This window comes from Aythya ferina (assembly GCF_964211825.1).
Source record: "Aythya ferina genome assembly, chromosome: 9".
NCBI lineage: Eukaryota > Metazoa > Chordata > Aves > Anseriformes > Anatidae > Aythya > Aythya ferina.
The window spans coordinates 15,689,148-15,712,459 of NC_140305.1; the positions used below are offsets into that span (position 1 = coordinate 15,689,148).

At 54.3% G+C, this 23,312-nt stretch overlaps 1 long non-coding RNA gene across 2 annotated transcripts; it reads left to right on the forward strand.

Annotated features, from left to right (window-relative positions):
* Window positions 1-6,925: 6,925 nt before the first annotated feature.
* LOC311441713 lies at window positions 6,926-22,289 on the forward strand. 2 transcript variants are annotated; one of them, XR_014696165.1, is made up of 4 exons: window positions 6,926-7,080; window positions 19,836-20,171; window positions 20,937-21,108; window positions 21,486-22,289. It is a non-coding gene; the product is annotated as an uncharacterized lncRNA (long non-coding RNA). The 2 variants fall into 2 exon arrangements; XR_014696166.1 differs by having other exon boundaries at window positions 19,836-20,002.
* The last annotated feature ends 1,023 nt before the right edge of the window (window positions 22,290-23,312 follow it).

Genomic DNA, 23,312 nt, shown 5'->3' on the forward strand with positions numbered 1-23,312 from the left:
TGGTGCTGTAGGGGCTGCAGTGCTCCTCCCGAGCAGAAACTGATGGAGGAGAAAATGCCAGATGGCGAAACAGCCACTGGGGCTGGCACTCCGTGCCCACGCTGACCCACCCGTGCTTCATGTTTTCAAAGCAGCAGACACTGCAGAAGTAGGAAATGCAAGAAGTCAGCAGTGTTAAACCAAATGCAATAAAATATGCTATCATGAGTCATTTACTTGTAAACCTCAAAAATTTTTCAGCAGATCCTGCTGAATTTCTTCCGCCAGTCATCACTATGGTGAAGTTTTTCCAGCAGAGAACAAGGGTGATATAAAATGTGAATAGCATTTGATCGACTTCTCCCCTCAAGAGCTATATGTAGTAGGATGCATTATTGGATAAGAATGGGGGAAACATTTAAATAACACTGGGCTGAGGAGGGAGTGCCAAGGCAGTCATATGCTTGTCATAAAAACTGAGCACTGGATTGTTAATGAATAAATGTGACAGCTAAATCTGGGCAGGAGCACAGCCAGGCTGGGTGCAGCATCATGCACAGATCCTGACAACTGCTCTGTGGTCTCAGGCACGAGGGTGCAGGTCTGCAGCCCCTCCTGCCCGAGGGTCTCTGCAGCCCGTGCCCACTGAGCCCCTGCAAAGGGCCCATGTCATCCTGCTGGGGAAGGAGCAGCTCTGGGAAGCAAAGATCCCCCCGTCCCCAAAGCCACATTTGGGGCAGGACGGGGAGCTCGAGCTGCCACCGAGCTCCCGAAGTCAGCAGGGCAGGAATGCTGCGGGCAGATGTGAATTACATGTAATAGCCTCAGCTGCATTTATCCTGCTCGAAATAGCTTTGCTTTTTGCGGATCAGTTGTTTGGAAACCATAATTGATACCCTCTGCGTCCTTTATAGCTGCTTGTAAAATATGGCCCCGTGGTGATGCAAGAGCAGGCGTGAGCCTGACCAGAGGTGAATCCAGCCCAGCACAGCGCCAGGCTGACGGCCAGCCGGGGTCTGTCTGTCTGGCCCCTGCCCGGGGAGCCATTTGTCCAACACTGCCCGCTTGGTGGCTGTGGGCACAGGGCAGGCATGGGGCAGGGGCACTGCACCTCGTATGGTCGGTCCAGCTGCCCAGTGAAGTTCAAAACAGCGAAAGGCGTGCTAATTCCTCGAAATCCCAGGTGTGGGAGCGCGGGGCAGGCCCTCGCTGCCAGCAGCAGCCCAAGAGGCGGTGCGGTTAGCTGCTGCGGCGCGGGGATAGCCGGGAGCCCGACTCGTTTGCTTCCTTCTAATTTCTCCCCCAGAGACCAGATGTCGCAGTCTCTCATGTACAGAAGATCAAACCGTGTTATTTTGAACCACGCCTGGTAAAAGCCGCGTGGTGGCTGTGGAGGAGCTGCGGAGCCGTGCCGCGAAGCTGAGGCGGGGCTGAGAGGGCAGCAGGCTGGCACCAGCAGCACGTGGCCTGCCGGTTACACCGAAACGATAACTTTGGCTATGATAACAGGCTGCCAGCGATAAGGGAGTGAATCCCACACAGTAGTGGAGCCAGCAGGGCACCGGGTACCTGCACAGGACCACGGGCACCTCCTCTGCCCCATCCCATTGCCCACTGTAGGCCGCGGCCCGGTCCCGCACACCAGGGCAGGTCTCGGGGCCGGGAGCCATGAGGAGGGAGCCATGAGGAGAGCCCCGCAGGTGGCAAAGCACGAGGCTGGCTGGCCTGTCAGGGCTCGCCCCGGCATCGCCGTGTGCTCAGAGCCGAAAAAATGAAATCTCCCCTGTAATCCCAAATTCTTTTGATGATGAGAAAAGGCAATTGAGAAGTTTTGTTGCACAACCTCCAAGATCAAATGGAAACTTATTTAGAATGCTCTTTGTTGTGTTACGTGGCGTACAGGCTCAGCAATTAGCTGGAAGCAAATATTCCTCCTCATTTTCCTGGAGTGTGTGGTAGAACAGTGTCTCACAAGTTTAACATCGCCATTATCATGTACAAACATTGTCAAAGCTCAAACCATTTGCCTGTAGTTTGCTTTTATATTTTCAAATGTTCCCAAAGCAGCCTCGTTGCTGCCTGGGCAATAACCAGACGATGGTTTGTTCTCTTCAGACTGCCATAACAAACAACCGCTGGAAATACTTTGATGCTTCTACAGCTGGGAGTATCAATCAGAGAGAATGCCTGTTTTACACAAATCTTTAATAGATTTTTGTTTGTTTGTTTCAGCTGAAAGGAGGTCCAGTGTACTGTGTGCCATATGGAGAGCCCTGGTCCCCCCCACCCCATGGCTCCCACCTCCCTCCCAGCTGCAGCCCCGGCTCCATCACGCCTCCTGCTGCAAAATCTGCTTTGCCTCCGATACGCTTGTGCGATAACAGGGATCTGGGGGCAGATATTTGTCCTTTCTGTAACTCCTAGGGACATAAACAGCATGTTGTGGCCAACCGAGCACACTGAGCTTGCAACGCTCCTTGCCCGGCTTGTCTGCAACCTGAAATCTTCCTGCGAACTGGGATTTGTATGCATGGGGGCTGTGCTTGATGGGGAAGGAACACGTTCAGATAGACCAATGGTCTCTGGTCACACACGTTTGATGGTGGAAATAAAGATTGCAGAGAGCTGTATGAACAATGATAAATGCTTCTCACAGAAAGGGCAGCTAATCCCAGAGGCTTCAGCTATTTTTCCTCATTCAGAACTCTGCTAGGTGGAAATACCTGCCAGCACTTCTGTCGTTAAAGCCTGAGAGCTTGAGAGCAAACTAAAAACCCAGTGCTGGCTGCATTGATTCCAGTAAACAATTTCAACCCCTAAGAAAAAAAAAAAAAAGCCCACTTCCCGTGGGTTTTGCCTGGGGTCTTTGGGTATAAATCAGAGCAAAATCAATCTTGTGGGGCAGCCCACATGCAGGGTCAATGCCTGGGACTCATGAGGCAGACCTGTGGTGAGGCCATGGCCCCTGCAGACGTGTGCCACCATCCAGGAGCAGGAGCCACCAGCAAGGAGGGACAGGGGACACGAGGAGCATCTCAGCTGGTGGCAGGGCACCGTCACCAGCTCAGGGCACAGGCTGGGTGACCAGGGACTGCTCCTGCTCTGCAGATGGCCTTGGGTCCCACCACAGCGCATCTGCTCGGAGGACCTGCCGGCACTTCAGTGTCTGCAGGGCTGTGCCCTGCTGTGAGAACACTGTCCTTGTTAAGCAGCAGCACCACACGGCTCCTCCTTGATTAGATAACCATCTTTAAGCCCCAGACTTGGGTGTTTTGGGGTCTGAGCAGCTTCTGCTGCAACACAGGGCCTTGTGGAGATGTCTGGTCACAGACACCTTGCTCTGTAGCCCTCACACAGGGAGGAGATGCACACCCGGCCTCTGGTGTACCAAGAAAAATCATGTCTCCATCCCAATTTCGGGGGCACCGGGCTATTTAGGGCAACCCTGAGCAATTCTGCAGTGCTCTGAGAGCCCCATGTCACTGGGACATGAAGAATGGGGACAGATTTGGTGCTGCATGCTGCCTGGCCAGGGGAAAGTCCCGAACATTTGCTGTTCCTCCTTTCCAGGTCATGCCGTAGCCAGGTCCTGTTCTGCGCAGTGCATGCTGCATTAGGAGAACATCAGCTGTATTTGCTGCATGGATTTATGTTCACAGCCTGTGAACCTATGGCTCCAGAGGGAAAAATGATAGCATGAAAGATAATACCTGCTGGCAGCTTTTGCACCAGCCAGAAGGAGGCACGAATTATCTCCAGTAGTTATCAGTCATGCTTATAATGCAGAGCTCCTTTCAAGATGTGGTGGGACACGGGATTTTTACACATTAAATGTTAAAAGGCAGTGTCAGCTTTCACAGTAATTTAAGGCTGGTGTTTGTTCCTGCCTTATTCTGGCTTCCTAAGTACACCAAGGGACATCTTTCATCTTTTCGGGAGGCTTATCGTTATTAGACATCATAAGCAAAAAGCTTTAAGCAGGCTCACCAGTGCTCGTAGACTGGCTTCATTCAAAATGCAGGGCGTTGCTTCTGCCCCTGCTATGGGACAGTTGGCCAAGGGGGAGCCAGCTGCGTGCAGGGGCTGTGTGCAAGTCTTGCACAACGTCACCGCCCGATTCCCAGACGTGCTCTGCTCCTGCATGGGGGAGAGGAACCACCGAAACTGGGCCACGGGCCAGTCTGCACCCTGGTGCTTGTGGGGAGCAGCCTTCAGTGCTTCGCAGCTGGGTTCCAAAACATGCAGCCTCCTGTCCTGCCGGCCCCTTGCACTCCTCCCCTCTATCAGGAGCTGTGGCTGCAGGCAGGCAGCAATGTCCTGGCCAGCCGCCACCTCTGCACGGCTGCCCAGGAGCCGGCGGTGCCAAGGGGGCCGTGATGGAGATGTCAGGGACCACGAGGCTTGCAGCAGTGCAAGGAGCCTCAGATTTGGTGACAGCAGCCGGCCCCTTCAGCATCCCAGCCTGGCACTGTGGGGGGCTCTGCGAGGAGCCGCTGCATCCCCAGGCAGGAACAGCCCATGACAGAGAAGCCAGGGGCCTCCGCACCAGCCTGGATTGCAGGACCCACCTTTAGCCAGAGGCTCAGGTGCTGTGCTCGGCCCCTTGCAGTCTGGAGCACGCGTTCCCTTCCCTCTGCGGGTCTCTAATCATGCTCCTGACAGTCACCCTCTTATCCGCTCTTCTATTTCTGGCATGCATGTCAAAGATGACAGGATATTAATCAGCCAGGCGTTCTTTATTGCTTCTTGTCAGCAGCGAGCTCTCTTCTAGAAAGGTGTCTCACCCCAGGTTTGTGTAGGAGAGGCTCCATCAAAGCCGGGCAAGCGATGAGGCTGCTGGGACCAGGACTTGTTGCCCCAGGCTGATGCAGCAGGGGCTCGGGAGGCACAGGCTGGCAGCTGAAAACCCAGGTCCCTGCCTGGGGCAGCAACGCTGCGGGACCCACGGAGCGCCTGGGCTTCAGGCACATCCACTCCAGCCCTCGTCCCAGCTGCTCCCACTGCCAAGTGCCTTACGCAAGCTTCTTACCTCAGAGCGATCACAAGCCGGACTGATACGGGTAACACTAATCGCATGCATGCCAAGATCCCTTTCCCATAAAACCGTGCTAATTGACACTGATTGCGTTTCCCCGCTCCAAGTCCTTTATCCATGAAATCTGGCAGTGGCCGTCCCGTCCCGTGGCACAGGACGGGTGCCAGCAGGGGCTGCATGGACCTGGGACATCCTGTTTACTCCGGCCAGGCGATGGCAGGTCACCAGCACCAGCACCGGGGGAAGTCCCCGGCACCTGGGGACACTCATTAGGTGGTTCCTCACCCGGCTCCTTTACGCCCTGCCATGTGTCAGAGCTGCTGATTTAAAAATCTGAGCTCGGTAGCTATTGTTTGACATCTTCCTGCAGCCATCGCAGGGTGGGAAGTGTTTTAGAGCGATTATGTTTTATAACACACTGTATTGTTTGGCTCTTGCCCTCCAAATGCTGAACAGAAATATTTATCAAGTACCATGACTTCTTACATGATTTCTCACCCTCTGCCTCTCTGGGCCGGGCAGAGGTTTCTCCCCGTGCTTGCTGCTTCTTCCATCAGTCTTGTGGGCTCCAGAGGTACATGCAGTGTGCTATAAACCTAAGGTCTTTATCTTGCTCTGTATTTCCTCAGCTGCCTCGTTCCACGTGTAGCAGGTGAGCCCCCCATGGACAGGAGCCACCCCAGGCACGGACTCAGATGAACACAGCTGCAGTCCTGCAAGCACCCGCCCAGGCCGTGCCTTTGGATCCACACAACATCAACACGATGTGCTGCTCCCCGCGGGGCCCTGGGCTGCGGCCAGGGCAGCCAGCATCCCTCCTCACCCCGGGGAGTGTGGCTGTGACCCACGGGGTGTCACACAGGACACGCGTTTGGCTTCCAGCAACAACGAGAAAATGCGAAGAATGCCGGAGCCGTCACCCCGCTGCAGGGAGCAGGCCTTATAACTCGCACATCTCCACTCCGATGCGCCTGATTAAAGGCACTGGCCTTTAATCCAGGCACCAGTGATGACAGCTTTATCCAGCTGGTGTTAGGGAAGGCTCCTCGCCACCACGGCGCCCCTTGGGGCAGGGCGCAGGGCTCTGCTCGCGTGGCTCCGGTCGGGTGAGCAGCATCTCTGGGGATGAACCTCCCCAGGAGCCCCCGAGCAGCCGCCACCAGAGCGGGCAGACCAAGGCGAGATGCACACAGCAGTTAATTTCTTCTCTACAAATTACCAAATTGCAGGCTTGCTTTTTAATTGCACGCCCTTTGAGGGAGGCCGCGGTGTGGCTGGGGCATGTTTCAGCCTATGGTCACTGGAGAGCCAAAATATCTTGGCTGATCTGGGAGGCTGGGGAATGGCGAGCTCCCCAGCCAGGCTCACGCACAGGTTCATGGCTCGCTCCACACCCCAAAAGCCCACACCAGCCCCTCTGGCTCCACGGGCAGAGCCCAGGCCAGAAGCAGAAGGGATGGGATGGGTCAGAGTTGCTCCCTGTCCCCTGTCCCATCCCAAGGCAGTGCCAGCAGTGTGCCACATCTGCTGCCATCACACCAGGCTTGTGCAGGGACTGACTCAGTGGTAAGAAGGGGGAAGGAAATAAGGAAATAGGAGGGTGCTCAGGGGAAGGGCAGCATCCCAGAGCACAGGGCGCTGCTTCCTGGCCGCAGCCCCATGCCCTAGAAACTGCAGTGACAATGGCCAGTAGGTGTGAGCAGCACCAAATGGGCTCACAGGGGTGTGATGGAGAGCTGATCTGGCTGGTGCAGGGGGTTCTCACACAGCTGCACACCAGCAGCTGCCCTGGGCAGCACTAACCCATAACACAGCACAGCTGTGCGCTGCCCTCACTGTTTGTTTTTTTTATTGGCCATCCACGGGCTTTCCTCACCCCAGCTGGTGCTGGCCAGGCTATTTAGGTGATGCAGGTAGCAGAGGGTGGTCTTTTGCATGGGTGCTGTGCCTTTTCTTCATTGCCTCATGCTGTGTTTGTTAGATGGGACCTGGTCCTGGCCACCCCCAGGTGCGTGTGGTACCTGTCCCCCTGGCACATGGAAGCTGCGTTCCTGGGAGAGACACAGGTAATGGGGCTCAGGGAGTCAGCAGCCTCCTGGGCTGGCCAGGGACAAGACTCCTGTTCTAGGGAGGTGCTCAAGAGCTGGGGTGGCAGCGGGACCCCCAGTCAGCCTTTGATCCATTTGGCTGTGGGGAAATCTGCTAGAGGTTTTGATGCAGCTTTTGGTGAATGTCTTTGAGGTGCTGCTTAGCCTCTCTGCCCAGTGATGGAGGGCTCGTGTCCCCACCCTGTGTGTCTGTACTCTACAAGTGTGCCTGCAGCACCTCCCTCCACACCATTCCCGTTGAGGGCTTGTCTTGTCAGCAAGGCAGCTCTCTGCTGAATTCCCACCTCCTTCATCTTTTGGTGCCCTGTTGGAAGTGGTCCCCAGGGAAGTGGCTGTGGGGGGTCTCCAAAACCGAAGTGGCTCATTCCAGTGTTTGTGACAGTCCTGCAGAGAGCAGGAGGTTAGACCAGAGTCCTCCAGAAATTCTTTGCAACCTGTATTACTGTTCTTTAGCAAAGGTTTATTGGTGCTCTGACCTTTGTAGTGTAGGACAGCCCAGTTTCGAGGACTCAGAGGCTTTTATCAGCTATGTCCCCTGCGTCACATCCTTAGCCATTGCTTCCCTGTACCAAATCTCTCCTCCTTTGCATCGCCTGTGCCCTCAGGTCCCAACCTGCCCTTGTGCTCTGAGTGTTTTAAGGTGTTGAGGCCATCCTGCGGGTGACTCAGGTGACCGGCATTAGCAGCGTGTGCTCTGTGCTGTTTATGGCACTGTCAACCTGTGTCATCTGCTTGTCTTACGAGGGAAGATTTTTCTAGTCACTTAGTTAATTGGTTAAAACATTAAATTATGCAACACTAGGAACTGATCCCTAGGAGCTGCTCAGAACAGTCAAATGGCATCTCTAATTCTCTCTTGCGCTCCAGATTTGGTCAGAGCATCTGTTTGCATGCAGTGTCCTTGCTCGGGATGTCAGGTGACATTAAAAACCTTGAGGAAAGGAGATTACAAGGCATCAGCCCGCTTGTCAGGCAGGACTGTAGTGTTTAAAAAAAAAAAAAAAAGCCTAGGAACAGCAGCTGTCTCACAAACCTCTCTCAAGGAACATGCTGCCTGGCAGGGCATAATGTGCCTGGGCACCACCTTGCAGCTTGGTGGCTTGGATGCTTGGCTGTGGGAGGAAATTGGTGGCACCTGGGCACCCTTACCCTGTCTTGCCCTGAGCTGCAGCCCAAGGGCCTCTCCAAAAGTCACTGACAATCACTCGAAAACTGCAGGTGGTTGAAGGAGCAAGTTCCCTGGGGGTGCAAGCACTGCTGGCTGCTCCCACCAGTTCCTGGCTGAGCCTCCCTGTGCCATGGGAGCGTTGGGGGGTGTGAGCGACTTGATCACTGGCTGCCCCTTGTTTGCTCAGCACCTGGGGAGCTCTGGGGAAGGAGCAGGATGTCTGGATAAGTCTGCTGATGTACCAAGTTCTTTCCAGCCCCCAGTGGTTACGGGACTGTGCTGGGTGTGGGGCAGGTGGAGGCAGGGTGGTGCATGGAGTTCTGCAGCAAGCACGGAGCTCGGTCTCTGTGCAAGGCACTTTGCTCACGTCCTTGGGGACGCCTCTCAAACTCTGTTCTCAGCTCAAAAGCTTTCCAGGCAGATTGGATCAGGAGAGGGCTGTTGGAGGGGTCACAGCCCACGCAGCACGGGGGCCTCTGGCAATCAGTCCTCAGATGAGAAAACCCCTTGTGAGCGCTCCTGCAGTACAGTTTGTCTCTCCTCCCTGTCAGCTCCAGCGCTCGGCGGAATAAACTACACAAGGATGGCCCCAATCTCGATGTAATGTGATAAATTATGTAATGCCATGTCACAATTATGTATTTATGAAAGAGAAGTAGGCCAGGGAGCTGCCAGAGGAGGCTCCAGCTCTCGGGGTGAACAACACCCACGGCCCCGCTGCTGACTGAGCTGTGATTGCTTCAGGTCACCTCTGTGCATCCCTGATGCCTGAGTTCACTGCAGAGTTTTCAGGAGTGTTGAAGGCTCGTATTTTCCTTAGGAGCAGTGGGAAAGCTAGCAAAGGGAGCTGGCTGGTTATTTCTGTAGGCAGTGTTGGCTGCTGGGCAGGAGCGCTGGCTCACAGGGGCAAATGAAGCCATAGCATGGGCTGGTTCAGGTGCAGATCGGCACAGCTCAGCTCCAGCAAGGCTTTTTGAGACATTGGTTTTAGGAAAGTCATTTAGCGGGGCCCCATGCTGGGCCAGTTCAAGCTTTCTGGATCCTCCAGCCCCTGCATCTGCACAGCCTCCATCTGCAGAGTCTTTAACAATGCTCGGAGCACTTGTGTCCCGTTGCTCTCGCTGTGCCAGAAGAATAAATGCATCATGATTTCTGCAGAGACCGTCAGCGGCGTGCAGAAGAGGAGCAGAGGCTGAACCAAATTGGCTGGTTTGGGCAATTCAGAGCCTGCAGGAGTAGCCGGGGAAGCCTGTGTTTCATCTCTGCTGCTTCCCCGAACGGAAATGGAAATAACAGGAGGGGGAGGAAGGGGAGGTGAAAAGAAAGTGAGAGACAGAAGGAGAGGGTGAGAGAGCTGGTACAACATGAACGGCGTTGCCAGAGCAAGCTGAAGCTTTTAGAACAAAACAATGCTTGGCAGCAGTGCAGAAGTAGAAATGGCTGTAGAATTACTGTTCCATTGCAAAGTAAATGATTCAAATATTTTTCTTTCTTTTTTTTTTTTTTTTTTTTTTTTTTTCCTTCCCTACTCTAAGGACAAGGACTGAGCTCTGTGGCTGGCAGGGAGGCTGTGGTGCTGCAGGTAGCAGCAGGTGCTGGGGACCCCGCAGGCAGCACCGTCCCACACTGCTTCAGGATGGGCTCTGGGGCAAGCACTGCAGGAAGTGCATTGCACAAAACCGAGGCACCTGGGGCTGAAACCAGTACCTGCACTGGGAGAAACTGAGGAACTGGTTTTCTCTTCCCCAGCAGCACTGGGTTATGCATACATGCATGCATGGGGCTGGAGGAGCAGGGCTGAACGTGATGTTTGCACACATCATGTACCCACCCGCAGCCCTGTGCAAAGCTGGGGAGGAGGAAATCCTGCTGAAGCCCACCAGGCATTGAGGGGAATTGCCCCGACCACAGCAGCCAGGACCTGTTCCCATCCCACAGAGGCACACCAGGCTGCTACACGTGAGCGCTTGCGATGCTGGTGGAAGAGGTCGCTCATGCAATGGGCTGTGCTGGGTCAAGTCCTGAGAGCATTTATTCAGGGTGGAAGAGCCTGAGCAGTGCTAAGTGCTACTCCTTTTCCATCTCCTCCAAAAGCTATCAAAGTCCTCCAGGTAAAGCAGGGAAGTCAGGGTATGGCAGCTCTAATGTAAAAGTGCAGCAGGAGGAGAGAGCTGCTTTAAAAAGCAAACTTTGCAAGGTCGTTTCTGGGCAACATGTAGGAGCAGCAGAGGTCTTGAGCACTTTTCTGCAGTTCAGCTTGAAAAGGCTGCTTCTTGCCCTTCCTTTATGGGGAAGAAAGCATATGATGACAGGTCCCTGGAGCTTTTATTTTGAAGCTGAATGCTTAGAGTTGAGTGCATGAAGACAGCAAAAGCATTTTCCTTCAGGCAATACAAATCAAATAAATGGAGACACAGCACTGCAATTCTGTGCAACACAGAATGCACTTGTGTCTCGGCATCCTAAATGCGTCAGTCATGGGAGGCGCTTGGGGCGGGTGCTGTCAGAGCCCTTCTGCCCCAAATGTTTCCTGCATGCTTGGGCTGGGGTTTCTGTTGTGGTGTAACTTCGTGCTGTGGTTCCTACAGCGGGGATTTTGTGCCTCCTTAAAGAGGAGGGAGGGAAGCTGTTAGTCGTGGTTAGTTATACTGTACAGAGCAAACTGCAGAGAGGTTGAATTGACTCACTGCTCTATCTGTAAAGCCGGGAGGTGTTCCTGTGTGCCTTTTATTGCCCTTGTGGGAGGGGGATGGCACTGGGGCACCCTCCCACCCTAGTGCCATCACACCCCGAGCCCGGGAGTTGTGCTGTCCTGGTGGGCTGACTTGCAGGCTGCCCCCAACCCTGGGGGAGTGGGGGGCTGTGGGAGCCCAGAGAGTGGCTTTTTGGACCATCAGTGCCAATAACTTGAGCTTGCCATGCTAACATCTGCTGAATGAGTGATCCTGAGTGCAGACTGAATTGTAAGCAACACTAAAGGCAAAAAAATAAAAATAAAAAAATGAGCCAGTGGATTTTTGCAACAGCTACAGAGCTCTTATCCTCTCATTCCTCTCATTAATGGGGTTTTACAGCTGTTATGTAAGTGAGCTATCTCCCTGGAAATAAAATGTTTTCCTTACAAACAGCACTCGAAGTGTTGCAGGCTATTTAACAGGGGAGGCTTGTTTCTAATTAAAGCCATAGTTCCCTTTGCTGGTGTGGTTTGTGCCTGGACCACCTGCTGCAGACTGGGGTGGGCCAGTGGGTGCCGTGGTCCTGGGTGCAGGGACGGGAGCTCAGCCCCGTTTGACCCTGGTGCTGCGAGCAGAGGGGTGCGTGGTGCTGGCTCGCCCTGCTGCCTTCCCCAGCCCTCCGGCCAGGAGCTGGCGCTTTGTTTACCCGCATCACAAACAGTGCAGGGAAGAGGCTTTTATTTAAAGCCACTGGAAATGAGAGGGTGATGAAGCAAGGCTCAGTGGTGTTGGCATAATACCAAAAGAAAAAAAAGACCTTAATCTCACCATGATGAGCCTGCTACATCTCCCCATCTGATTTACAGGGCCAGTGCAGGCTGTGAAACAACCAACAGTGCTTCTCTTCGCATTGACCAGCTCCTGCCACAGCACCTGGAGCTCCTACCAGTGCTGTGAATCAGCTCCTGGCCCAGCTGGTTTTGCTGGAAGCACCTGACCCCTGCCCAGCCCCATGCAGGGCAAGGATGTGACTGTCCCACTGGTGGCTGTGACAGTGCCACTGTGCCTGGTGCTGACTCCAGGTGCAAAGCAAGGAGCAGCATGGTCCAGGATGGTGCTGGGCTCCCTGTGCAGCCTCTGGCCAGGTCCTACAAGCCCACCTTAGTTCCTTGGGAGTGGGTGCAGTGGGTTTTTTGAACCACTTGCTTTCGTGATGCATCTCCCTCGAGCTGGGTTGGACCAAGGCCAGGCAAGCTCTTATCTTCCTCACCACTGAAAGCTGTGCAGGCTCATGCCTGCTGCTGTCTGAGGGACTGCTCTCCGTTTCAAAAGAAATCAAGCCAGCTTTGTTTCCAAGTCTTTATTAATCATGTTTTCCAACTCTTCGAGCAGAGATCTCTGCTTGGCCATTTGGGCTGGAGCATGCAGGGACCCTGACTGGGCTGAGCCTGGGTGCAGCCTGGCTCTTTGGGCTCCCGGTCCCTCTGCAGAGGTCCCCATGGGGCTGAAGATACCCCATGTATGTGAGCTCACCAAGCTGTTGCAGAGGACCTGGGGTCTCTCCAACAGGATAGGAATCCCCATGCCCTGTCCTATAGCAGGATACCTTGATATACCTTGATCCTTCTGGTCTTGTTGAGATGCAGCTTGGCTCCCTGTTCAGCCCTGTGCTGGAGAGGCCAGGTGTCACAGAGAAGGGTCCTGCCCTGGTGGTGAAGAGTTAAACGATGGTTGACATCCCGTCGTGCTGTCATTTGTCAGCCCAGACACATGGAGCCAGTGGAGAAAAACAGGCAGGGTAATTTCCTGATTTAAATGAATTTCAGAGACCACCACAGGAAGGAACCTGGGATGTGTCCAAAGGATAACCAGGCCATGGAAAAACACCAGGCAGGGGAAGGGGATGGGGGAACTGGGACTTGAATTCTCCTGTGTCATTGCAGAGGTAGTGCCACCATGGCATTTTCCAGTTACATGTCCAGTTTAAGGAATTTAGGACACTCGCAATGTCGGACTGTTGAATTGCTATTTCTAAGGGGATAAGTGAGCCCTCCCCAGCTGGCATTTCATTTTATTTACTGAATTGCTTATTGTACCTGTATCCTGAGTATAAATCAGTAGAGCTCTTTGCTGCTGCCTTTCATGTCCTTAAATGAGATGCTGTATTTAGGCCAGGCCTCGTTCAAATGCTCTGCGTTCCCACAGCAGACCCAGCGACCAGTCTGCCCAGTTTGTCCTCCTGATCTCAGCAAAGCCCGGGGGCATCTCCCAGCTTCCCAGCAGGGCTCTGCTCGGTGCTGAGCCTGGCAGGAGCATGCATCCCAGGGAGGTAGCGCCCTGTGCAGGAGATGGTCCATGCTAACAGCAATCCCCAGCGCCTCTGCAGCACTGTGGGGAGGTGTCAGGAAGGGGCTGTGCATGGGGTTTTCTCAGGGAGCTCTGAGAAAGCCTCATGCTTTGCAGCCAGGGCAGGGCCTTGCAGCGAATGCTGGGCTCTGCTGTTGGTCAGGCAGGTGATGAGCTCTCCCTGGGAGCCAGCTCTGCTTTCTCTAGGGCTGTTGTTTAGGATGCAGCGAACTGGGGTAGTTCCTTCTGAAAATGTGTCCCTTGGAGGCTAGAAAGACAAGGTATCACCTCTGGCTCAAAGTCCCAGCACCACAAATCCTCCATGGCTGTTAGCATGTGCTGGGACATAGTGTTAAAACATCCTTCTGCTTGCTCCTTTCTTTGGGGCCACAGCTGGGGCTGAGATACTGGGTGAGATGGCGTCCTGAGCAAGATGCCAGGAAAGCAGCTGCTCCCATATGCGTATTCATTTCCTTAAGTCATTTGCTCTTTCTCCCAGCAGGTTCCCAGGGTCCCAAGCGAAGGAGGCTCCCCAGGGTGCTGATAGCCTCACAAAGAGGTGAGGACAGGGTGCCTCACCTATCAGCAAGTGTCCTGTCACCCTTGTTAGTGGAGGCCAAGTGGTGACCCTGCCACAAATTTGGTGACAGAGCAGGGTGAGAGAGAAATGGCAGCTAGGGGGTGAAGATATTCCCCAAAAATGGGAGTGGGTCTGAACCTAGAAAGGGGAAAGGAAGCCAAACCAGGGCATGGAGACTAGAGGGTTGGGGTTAGGAATGTACTACCCTGTTCCCTGGGGCTTCAGGGATATTAGTTAAAAAGAAGTGTCAAAGCATTGAGTGGAGAGATGTGAAGGCATGTCCCATTTGGTTTCACCCCAGGGACCAGGACTTGCACAACAGCAAGCCTCTCAGTCATTAAATTCAGTTGAACAGGAAGGCTTTTTGCAAGAGCTCAGCACCAGCACAGACTGGATTGCAGAGGATGTATCTGCAGAGAACACAGGCTGAAGGAAAAGTGCTAATTGACCAGTACTGAGTGGATTTATCATCCTGTTTGAGATGCAGCAGTTAATAGAATAAAAGCCTTGTAGACAGTATGGAGCTTATTATTTCAAGCTATCATCAACCTTAATTTAAAATTCTCATTCCAAGAATGCCTGAGTGAACACTTGTGCTACATTAAAAGCTGAGTAAGCCTGGCTTTTTTATAAATTCTCTCGCTGTTTCCCTGTCTCTCATGATGTAATTGTATGGTGATTACTTAAATAGCTTCATAATCAATTGCTTTTTTAGGGCTTGAAATTCGTACGAAGCTTAGCACCGTGGTAAAGGATTCCATTTGCTGGCCAGGGCTTGGGTTTTGTTTAAAGAAGTGGTGAAGCGGATGTGGGGATCCTTCAGCATGAAGGCACGGCAGCTGTGGGGAGCTGTGTGCCTCATGCCTGCTGTGCCAAGGGCCTGGGGCCTCTGGGGTGTGCTTGTGTGACCGTGGAGCTGTGCTTTTTGGGACAGGGCCTGCAGCTGTGCCCATCTGTGGGGTCCCACTGAGGTGGTACAGAGGCAGGCGAGCACCCCTGGGCTCCTAGCACTGTTGTAGGACTCTCAGAGCGGCTTCTGGCAGCGTGAGGGCCCGGCCGGCCCTGCAGGCGTTCCTGCTGCGCGTGGTGCGAGCCCGCACTTGTGAAGCGTGGAAACGGGCGTCTGCAGGCGCTCACACACAGTCCGTATGCATGAGTTCGCTTTTCATGTTAGCGTCACGCTGCAGTCTCTGTGCTTCTGCCCAAGTCCTGCTTTCATATGGAGGATTCCACCTTTCATGTGGAAATCCTCCTGCCCCTCCAAGTGTGTGTTTGCCCCTGGCGGGGTTCCTGGGTCTGGAGCGTTTCTCAGAGGTCTGGGCCTTTAGCTGGAGGAAGCCAGCATCCTCTGCTGACCTGGGGAGCCTGAAGTGGCTGCCTGAACACTGGGAACTCTGTGCTGATCCACATCAAAGTGCTTGGCTGCCTTTCCCCCTCAGCTTATGGCTTTACACAGAGATAAAACCCGTGAGAGACCCGAGAGCAGATTCCCATGGCTGTTGCAGGGCTAACAGCAGTGATCCGTTGCCTGCTGGGGGTTGCTCCCTGCCATCCCTGCCACTGCTGGGGCTCCTCCTGTGCCTGTTCGAGAGGGGGAGCAGAGGCCAGGAGTGGAAAAGGTGTGGGAATGGCGGCAGCACCACACACAGCATGGGATATGGGAGCCCTTGTGCTCAGCTAGAAGGGTGCTGAAACAGAATTGTGTGGGTGCGTAGTTGCTTGGTTGGATGGGATCTTCCTTCTGCTGAAGTAAAACATTAATTTGTCTTGTTGCCTTTGCAACACCTGTGTGCTTCAGGTGGTGTATATCCCAGTGAAGTTAAATAGCAAGCTCAAGTGCCTGCAAGGCTGCTGCTGTAGGAATAAATATTTGTAGTCGTAACAGGGAATCTGAGAGCCAGCCCTGCTCCAAGGTGGGCAGCGAGCTCTGGGAAGGGACAGGTTGGTTGTGCCCCTCAGGGTTCGTTTGGAAAGGCTGTGCCAGTGGCACTGGCTGGGCTAAAGGAGCCTGCGGAGGGCGAGCATCCTGTGCCCAGGGTCCTCCTCCGTTACAGCCACCCCCAGGGCAAATACATGGCATGAACCAGAGAGCTCGGTTTGTTCCCACACTGCAAACGATCACGTTGGAGCACAAGAACTGGGAAGGGAGACAGGCAGCAAGGCTCTTCTCATGGCTCCTCAGAGACGAGAAGGGCAGATACCTGCAATAACTTGCAATGTTGAGCTTAAGGGCAGCTTCGGTGCCTTGAAAGTGAATGAAGTAATTTGCGGTACCCAGTGCCTGCAAATACAGTTCTGTGCAACCAGAAGGGAAGAGTCATTAATGACACTGAGAAACCACTTGAGGAAAATATGTGTGGATTGATCTGCTGTTGTAAACAAGATCTATTCTGCTGTCCCTTAGCAAGAGGACATATTTGTGACAGACTCCCACTTAGTGTGTATTAAAGATCCCACTGAAACCTCAAGATTTATTTATGACAACACTCCTGGGGCACCAACTGAGCTCTGTGCAATTTCATTCAGGCTTTTTCAGTGGGTAGAGCTCGAATTAAGCGTGCAACTGCCCACAGAAAGCCATTAGTTTTATTGCTCTCCTGATGAAACGGCGCAGAAGCCCTGGCAGAGGTGCAGAGGGCTGCATATCAAATCCACCAGCGTCTAGACAGAAAATAAATATGGTGCCGGGGGAGACGTGGCGGGGAGAGCCTCCACAGTGTGGTTTTGGTCGGGGGGTGGCTGAAACCTTGGAGGCCCAGAGGAGGCTGCATCGTGGGGACTTTCCTCCGGCCTGGCTGTGGCACCATGGGGGCTTAGAGCAATTTAAATGTTTACCTGCCTTAAGCTTTTAAGTCCTCTTTGATGGTCTCAAGCAGTCATCTGCTGAGGAGCTTAGGGTGTTATAAGTAACCTTATGTCCATCGGGGAGGCTTGAGGTGTGGTGTCCTGGAGTGTTTAAAGGGATTTGTGCTGGGCAGCACCACAGGAGGGAAGGCTGGTGCAAGTCTTCCCTACTGGGACATCCCTGGCACAGCACTACTGCACCTTGTGATGGCCGGAGTGCCTGTGGGGTGTGTGGAGGAGCCCAGGAAGAGACAGAGACCACCAGGAGCGAGGATGCTCCTGGAGGTGCGGGTGCAGTGGTGCCTATGGGCACCCTGGCTGTGGCAGGGATACATGCCAGCCCCATCTGGCCCAGTGCTGCCCGTGGCTGTGGCAGTGACCATGTTATTGCTGGGGCCCCACTGCCAGGCAATGGTTAAGCGGCTGCTGGGAAGCATCCAGAGCCAGGGCTGAGCTCTCTGACCAGCCAGGCTTGTATGCAGCGAGGTCTGTGTGCATCGATCGCCCGTGCTGGAAGCAAGCAGGTCTCTGCAGTGAGTTTCACAGAAAGCAGCCTGCTTCGCAGTAAGCATTTAACCAAGCAGCCCAGACAGCAGCACCCCTGGCTCAGCTGCAGAGCCGGGAAGGCTTGCAGGGGGGGCTTCACAGCTCACTGGCAGTAATGAGCACAGCTGAGAAGTTCACAGCCTTCTCCTGAGGCTGATGATGGCTGGGAAAGGCACAGCTCCTCCCCAGGGTGTGCTGCTGCCCAGTGACTCTGTGCTTCACTGCAAGGGGGGTGTTTTGCCCACCAGTATTCCTGCAGCCCTGGCCACTGGACAGGGACGTCTGCTCCGAGTGCAGACAGCACCTTTCTTGGGGAGCTTTTAGCTCTCAAATTTGGTTTCATTAATAGGCTTAGCAAAATGCTGTGGTCCTTGTGAGGGTTTTCTGGGGCTCACAAAATCACAGTAGCATTGCAATGCAGCAGGATGGGGAGAAGCAGGATCATGACCTCCTCTTTCTGCAGTCCTTCCTGCAGAAAGGAAACTGTGATGGTGTGGATGCAGCCAGGAGGTGAGCATGTCCCCAGCACCACTCTCTGATCTCGCTGGGGACCTCCAATCCAGTGCAGTGAGCTCCCCACTCCACTGCTGCCTGATTGCCTTCACTGCCACATGTCTGCCAGACCACACTGAGGCTGCCTTGGCTCTAATAGCACCTCTCTGCCCTCCGGCACTAATTAAACACCCTGGGAAGAAGCCCTCCCTGTAATTAGAGGCAGCCACCTGCACTGGATTCCCTTGCCTCCCTGCAGGAGAGAGAGCCATGGCTGGAGTCAGCTCTGGAGCAGCAGCAGCAGCACATCCCTGGCTGTGGTGCAGCGAGCTGGCTCCGAAATCCCACTTGGGATGGCAAAGGCGCCAGTGTATTAATGGGCTTGGCTCCATCTTTAGCCCTTGGGCTACGTGTTATTAGCATTTCTTCTTAAAAGTAGGGCTGCATTTTAAAGGAAATCTAATTTTACGTCGTCTGAGCATCTTGGACAGAAGTAGAAAGGCCCCGGACGGCGGCGGTGCACCAGCTGCTAGCAGGGCTATTTCGGTTAGCAGGGAGGCAGAGCTGGAAGCTGGGGCTGAGCAGCTATTTTGGTGCAGAGGGGCTGGGGCTGCGTGGTGGGGATGGAGGCAGTGGTCCTGGTTTCTGCAGCCGCAGGGAGCACGGGGCATATATTCTGCTGGAGAGGATCTGTTCACTGCTCATCCCTGTGCATCACACCCTGCCCGTGCCTTTGGTCAGGCTTGTGTCCTGTCCTGGACATTTTCTATTCGCTGGTGGCTGGGGACACCAGCCCTCCCCAAACCTGTCCCATGGGGATGGGAGCCCTGTCTGATGGAGGGGAGCCACCCTGGCTAGTTGGTAATTAATTGTAATGATAGGAGCAGTGGACCAGAGAGCTAAAGAGCCCTTTTAAGGCTCCTGGCCACTTCTGGTGCTGCTTGGGTGCACGTCTTCCTGCTGCCACGTGCCGGCCTGCATGCAGCTTCGTGCCCGGGTGTCTGGGACCCTGGAGGCAGCCTGCAAGGGCTAGAGGCATGGAGCAGAGCAAGGAACAGAGGTGAAGGTGTCGTGTGCCTGCCCGAGGGATGTGACCTTGACACCAGAGGGGTGACCCTCGCCTCAGAAGTGAGCAGAGCTGGGGAGGAGTACTATCAAGCGCGCTAGGAGCCTGTGCTACCATGGGGGACATGGCGACAGCTGTCTGTGGGTCACGGTCCCTTTTCTTGCCCCATGAGGCTGCGACTGGTGCTGTGGTGCTGGGAGGCCAGTGTTTCACCCAGCTACTGCTGCTTTTCATGCGATGCCCAGCACGAGGTCTGAGTGCCTGATGCACGGCCCCTTGCCTGGCCAGCAGCTGCAGGTGGGGAGCTGCTCTTGCCGGCCCAGATTTCCTGGCTGCTTGGCAGGATCAGAAGACTCCTGGCAAAGGCACAGAGGAGAAATCCCATCAGTGTGCTGGAAGTCAAAAACATTAATTAAACCCGCGGTATCACTGATAGTTATCTCAGGGGAGGGGCAGAGGGTGAGAAAAGGCTCTGGGGAAGGAAACCTGGTGGAAGAGCTGCTGGGAGGAGGATTTGCTTCCTCACCCTTAAAACCTGGGCTGGTTATTTCCCTGTCCCTGCTCACTGAGACATGTCCAAACCCTGTGCTGTGCCCCATGAGCACAATCGGTGCTGGAGCAGCAGAACCAGGGTGCTTGTGTGGCACGAAGTGGCAGGGGCAGGCGGTGTGAGCGCTCCTCCCTGCTCACATTGACTGGGCTTCCTCCATCTGCATTGCAATGAAGTGAAGTTTTGCTGCCTAAATGTCCCTGGAAGTTGATACATAAGGGATTTATCAACATTAAATGTATTTGAATACCCCTGATGAGGAAGGAAATTACCGCGCAGGGATTAAGTAGGGACAGACTTTGAGTGCTGGTGAGGGCTGTGAAGGTTTCCAGTGAGGTGCTGGCCATTTACCAGAGCTGTTGTGCCCAGAGCTGCCAGGGAGCAGCAAGATGGGGCTTGCTGCCAGGGTTAATGTTTTAAATACTCACCCAAGCTCTCCCTTTTAGCACTGGCTTCATCCTGGATCCACCCTCCTCTGGACAGCTCTGCTCCTGTCTGTGCCCTGCTGTGGGATGAAGCGGTGAAAATCATGGTGTGTTCCCCACGGGTCTGTGCCAAGCCACATCTGCTGCCCTGCATTTCTCCCAGGCCTCTCCAGGGACCAGCTGCCACGGTGAGGGATGGACCTGTGTATGGTTCTGGACCCACCGTCCAGTTTTTGCCAAAATGTTCACCAGCACCACGGTGTTGCAAAGAGGAACAGAGTGCCTGGGTGCCCTGCGTCCCTGTGGCAGCCCTGCCACCCATGAAACAAGCCAGCCCAGCACACCCAGACGAGCAGGGTGAGGATGTGGGGGCTGCACCCCACAGGGAACAAACCCCAGGCTTGGGCACCCCTCGGCACCCAGCTGGGGGAGCAGGCACATAGACATGTATTTTTTGGGGGACGGTGCTTCTCCCCCCTGCCCTGCACGGCACTGCCCAGGCTCACCCCAGTGTGACTGGGAGCTGGGGGGCACTGAGAGGCTGTGCCCACCCTGGTGCAGGGCTGCAGGAGGATGTCCTGCCTCATTACACAGCACCCCTACATGACCCCGTGTGCCTGGGACACTGCTGCTGGGGTCCTGGCTGCTGGTGACAGCCAGTTACCCAGGGCAGAAATTCCTCATGGGCACGCTGTGGATCGAGCAATTTTCTGCACAATTACTCCAGTTTATTCAGGGTGATAAACCAGTATTAGAGGAGGAGGAGATAGGGCATGGGAAAGATGTATCTTCTTTCTGAACTTATTTCCTGACATGTAACAGAGCCTGGACGGTTTCTAATGGGGCTGGAAAAAGGGGGACCTGCAACACAGGGAACAGATCAGACCAGGAGTGAAATTCCTGCACAGAAGATGCACGTTGCCATTTCAGACTTGTCATGTTTAGCACATTTCTCTCTCCCTGTGTGCTTCATACAAGTAGCGGGTGGGGGAAAAAGCCCCCTGCAAAGGAAAAGGCGGTGGTGCAGGACTGTCCCTGCTGAGGAGGAGGGCAGGGGCGATGAGCCCCTGCTGGGGGTGGCTGTACATGTATCTCACGCTCTGTATCTCATGCTCTTCCTAGGGGAGAAGCCACCTGCCTGATGAAACAGCAGCAGCAAGCTTTGCATCGCCAGCCACGCCTGAGCACGATGTGATCTTCAGTGACACTTAGAAGAGGAAACGTGCTGCCTTCTGGGTCTCTCCGCTAATATTTGGAAGCCTGACAGCTGTGTCCCGAGCCCAGGCGGTACAAGGTATAATTAGAGAAGCTGCTTGAATGCTGTTGTTATAGAAGTGATGTTAAAATAATGGTGTGGAAGGGAAAGCTGGGGCTGTGTGTTTCTGGGGTGTGCATGCTGCACCGGGCACTGTGCCCAGTGTGCTGCAACGATACATTTGAGGCAGCCTCTGCTGGGGAAAATTAGCATCTTTGTGCTGTATACAAGGTACACACTGTTCTTTGGATGCAAGTTTGGAGTCACATTTAAAACCATCCAATGGAACATTTTCCAATTTTTATTTATCAACAAGTCTGTGCGTATTCCTGGAGAATGAAATATTTATCTGTAGACACGCACTTGCAGAATGTGAGAGTGCTGATGTATTATTTATTGACGCTTCCCTCCCGTAGCTTATAAATAACTCATGAAGCCTGGTTTCAAGTCCAGCCCCTGTCTGGCTACCTACAGCAGCTCTCGCTGCCACCACACACCAGGTCTGGATATCTGCCCCACGCAGAGCATCCTCAGCACCCAGAGCCCTGCGGAGGAGAGGGGTGGCACTGCAGGGTGGCACTGGCCTTGTTGTGGGACACCTGAGCACAACCCCCTGCACGCAGCTCTTTGAAGCATGGTTTGTGGGGGTGGCAGTTCCCTGCCTGTAGGAGAAGGGGCCGAGGAGCCGAAGGGGAAGCGTTGGGTCCTGGGTGCACGGAGCGTGGGGGCTTTGCTGCGCTGTAATCTAAATGCAGATGTCAGACAGCGAGAGCTGCTGTGTAAATAACATCCCCCGTGATATGAGATACGTCACTTGTAATGAAGCTATGAAAGCTGCAACCGAGCAAGACGTGCTGTCTGGGAAGGGAGGCATCAGATAAAGTGGCAACTCAATTAACAGCAGCAGGCTGGGGCGGGCGAGCCGCGCCGCAGGGCTGGAGTGCATTGCAAAAGCCGGGCTGCTCGCGGGCAGCTGGCACCCTGCACCCTCCTGGCCTCCAGGAGGCCCCAGGGGTGGAGAAGTGGGGAGGAGGAAAGACCCCGAGCCTGCCTGGGGCTCAGTGGGTGTAGGCTGGGCACTCATGGGGCCAGGGCTTTGTGCTGGTTGGGGGCCCCTGCTTTTGGAAAACACTCTGGGGAAACACCAGCTGGGTGTCAGACACAGCTTATAGCATGGCACGTTTGACTCTTCCAGTCATATAAATATATAGTTATATGTATACTGTGTATGTAGCCCTTTGTTGGGCTGGAATCACACTTTTTCCAGCGTTCAGGGTGGCCTCAGATAAAACAGTCACCAGGGAGGCACTGCAGACAGACCGGCGCTGAGCGAGCCGCTGCTGGCTGCGGCAGAGCTGATGGTTACAGAGCTTGGGCTGCTCCTGCTGAGGCGCAGGCGTCAGTTTGGTGGCTGGTGCTGCCAGGTGGAGGAACATGGGGGAAGCTCCCCCTTGGCAAGGACAGGAACGGCTGGGGAGCTCGTGCATAGGGACCGCAGCAGCAGTAATGCAGTGCATGGCCCTGGCTCTATGGGGTGGTGTGAGTCAGAGCAGGGAAGGGATTACTCAAGGCCTAAAAGACATAGAAAGCACAGCATTAATATCTAAGAATTACGTTAAATGGCTTGATAAGTGAATTATCCTCCCCACGTTACCTGCTGACAGCAGCAGCATCTGTGCCTCCCCTGCAGAGAGATGCTGACTGGAGCACCTTGCTCCATCCAGAAACACTCCTGAGTGGTGCCTGAACAGGTCAGGACTCTGTTTATGGACAAATTGCCTGGGAAATGAGGTGCAGCCCCATGTAGCACCTCACTGCTGCTGGGCTGGGGAAGCTTTGGGGAGGGCCCTGCATGGATGTGCAGCACAGCATGTCTTTGCTGGAGGCGCGCTCCTTGGTTTGGCACAGCACGCACCAGCGGTTCTTTGGGGGCTCGCTGGCTCGTGACGGCTTCACTTGGAAGCCAGGCTTCCTTGTGTACTTTTAGCAAAGTTTACACCGTTCAGGTTTCTGGGCCAGGCACAGTCTTTGATTCTGCATCGCACTCAGCAGCTCTGCGAGGATGTAGCCTGTGGTTAAGTAAGGCAAGAGACTGAAAGTGGTTCAATTTTGCAACAACAGCTGAGAACAAAGTACAGATTTTGCCATTTAAAACTGGGACAAAACTGGGCTGGAAGGTTTTTGTGGGTTATTTTTTTCCCCATTTTTCTTTTTAACACCTAATTGCCTTTTCTGAGCTGAAT